The sequence below is a fragment of the Microtus oregoni genome, unplaced genomic scaffold, assembly GCF_018167655.1.
Source record: "Microtus oregoni isolate MIOR12 unplaced genomic scaffold, Mior012 000002F_ref0000024, whole genome shotgun sequence".
Taxonomy (NCBI): domain Eukaryota; kingdom Metazoa; phylum Chordata; class Mammalia; order Rodentia; family Cricetidae; genus Microtus; species Microtus oregoni.
In genome coordinates this window covers 12,192,600-12,195,416 of record NW_024543061.1, presented here as the reverse complement: position 1 = coordinate 12,195,416, position 2,817 = coordinate 12,192,600, and positions in this window count along the sequence as shown.

Sequence of the window (2,817 nt, the reverse complement as noted above, 5' to 3'; positions counted from 1 at the left end):
GGAGGGAGGGAGAGAGAGATGGAGGGAAGAAGGAGAGAGAGAGAACCAGCTGTGACAGCATGTGCTTATAAGGGAGAGGAAGGTAAGAGGCCATCCAAATTGAAGGCCATCCTGGATGCTGTCTCAAAACAAAATGTCTGGGGATGCCCTCAGAGGGTAGAATGCTTGCCTTGGATGTTCCAGTCATGAGTTTGATTGCCTAGCACCACATAAAATGACATGACGTCTCATGCTTGGAGCGGACACTAGGAGGAGGAAGCAAAAAGGTTAGAGTCATCCTTGATTTTAGATGGAGTTTGAGACCAACCTAGGCTACATGAGATCTGTTCTAAGAAAAAACAAACTAAAGAACCAACCAATAGGGCTGTGAGTTCCAGCCTCTAACAGGTGTCTCCATCCACAACACTGGGTAGAAATCCTTCCTGCTCTTGAGCCAGAGGCATCTTGAGCCAGTGTGCATCTTCCACCGCACACATCCTTGGGGCCTCCGTAGCTCTGTGTCCTGTGCGGCCTACTCCGGCTGAATGGTTCTTGCCATGTCCCCCGCCCCTACCACCTCCATCCTCATAACTTTTTTCCTCAGGGTTCCTGGTTAAATGTCACCTCCTCTGAGAGGTCTTCCTTCTTCATACTATTTTATATAAAATACTCGTTTCCTTCCCTGTACTAATGCTGCCTGGTATGAATTTCCTCTATGTCTTTAACTTGTGGTGTTGGTCGTCCTTGCCTCTAGCACGGTGACCGCTGTACCAACAGAGGAATGAATAGCGTTGTACTTATGTGTGCAGAACCTGATGTCACAGGGGAATTCAGGGTGGCTTGCAAAAATACAGACAACACAAAGAAAAGATAAAAATAGGAAGCAGGTTGAAGAGGGCTTACCAATCTATATGGTGGAGGGCTGGCCGAACTGCTAGGTGCCCTACTCACGGCAGTCAGCCAAAGATGTAGAAGGGCATGAGGAAAACAAGTTATACAGAGTCCCGTGGTTTATGGATTTGTCGGGTCTATAAACTTAACATCAGCTCCGTTGGATCTGCAAAGTGAATCCGGTTCCTAAGAATTGAAAGAAAAGTCTAGCATGAAGTTTTTCAAGACGTGGTCTCACTTTGTGGCTCAGGCTGGCCTTGAACTTCCTATGATAGTACAGGCTAACCTCTAACTTGTAGAGATTCTCTTACTTCTGCCTTCTCAGTGCTAGAATACAGGAGTGTGCCACCATGTCTGTCTCGTCTTTAAAAAACATTTCTAGTTAACATACAAAATAGTATCCTTCATTTCACAGAAAGATCTCTCCTTCCCTCCCTCCCTCCCTCTCTCTCTCTCTCTCTCTCTCTCTCTCTCTCTCTCACTCACACACACACACACACACACACACACACATGCACACACACACAAGCATGCACACACACGCATGTGCATTTCACGTTATACCTCATTCTCATCTGCCCCCTCTCTTGCACTCTTGATGCTTCATCCCCTTTCCTGAATAGTCCTTCTATCTGCTTTCAGGACCCCTATATCCCACTATCCTTTTTTGTTCCCCTTAAGCATTTTTATTTGTTTCCCTTAATATTTTTATTTCCATGTTAATTTTTTCCCCTGAAAATCTATTATGGTCAGACCTAGGAAAATAACATCAGAAAAAAAAGGGACAAAGTCTCTTTGTTCTTTAGAAGTTTGTGTCACAGAGGAAACAAGGCCCAGCTATTCATGAGCGCCCCCATGCTGCCACATACCCTGTTGCGTCTTCCTACTAGCCAGCTAAATAAATGAACTGCCCAAGGAGACACAGTTGCAAGCAGGCAGGGCAGAGAAAGTGAGTGCGCAGCCAAGGGCCTGGGGCCTTCCTACCAAACCCACCCTTCTAGATAATCAGGTACTGGAATCCAGGCCTAGGAGGACCCCACAACCTTTACCTATCAGTTAAATCCCGGTTCAAATGAATATCAAGGACAGCCTCCAGGGAACTGAATGCTTCAGCAGTGTGACTCCCCTGCTGAGACCAAGTGAGAGGCAGGCCCCTCTCCTGGCACTCCGATTCCCTCAGGCATGCAACCCCCCCCCCCCAACCTTTCACTCTTTTCTGCCTCCCCACACTGCTTCTAAGTGAGTCTCTCTGAGTTAGACTCCCCCCCCACACACACCTTATTCCCCATGCTGCTATTACTTCTCTCGATTAAATTAAATTATTATTATTTTAAGGCCAGGTCTCATGTAGCACAGGGCACATGATCAGTCATGACCTTCTTTTCCAGTAAAGTTCACTTTATCAAGGGTAGTTTTCTACTATCTCCCCCAACACCACCCCTGCCCCACCTGGGGCCCTATATTCTCTGACCTCACCATAATGGCCTTGAACTTGCTGTGCCAAAGTGAGGAGTCCTTGACATCAGGACCCTCTGCCTCCTCTGCTCCAGAGCTGGGTGGGACCACAGGCCTGCACCACCACGCCAAACTGTTGTTCTTCCTTAGTGCTTCCTAATGTCGCTGCTTTCCTGGGTGGCTTCAGGAAGTACCTGGTACTGAATCCTGGATAGTCCAGCAGGGCCTGGTAGGCAGGGAGTATTCAGGGGAATTGCTCAGGGCAGCAGGGGGGTGTCTTCAGCAAGACCCCCATTCCAGAGAGGTGTGGTGGAATAAGCGCCCCCCCCCCCATTCTATGTCCACTCAGCACCTCAGATGGTAACTTTCTTTGGAAATGGGGCTTTTACAGAGCTAAAAGTAAGGTAAGAATCAAGCTTAGGTCATGCAAGCTGAGGACGGGCCATAAATAAAACCAGAGCATCATCACAGAAGACAGGAGAGGACAGAGGG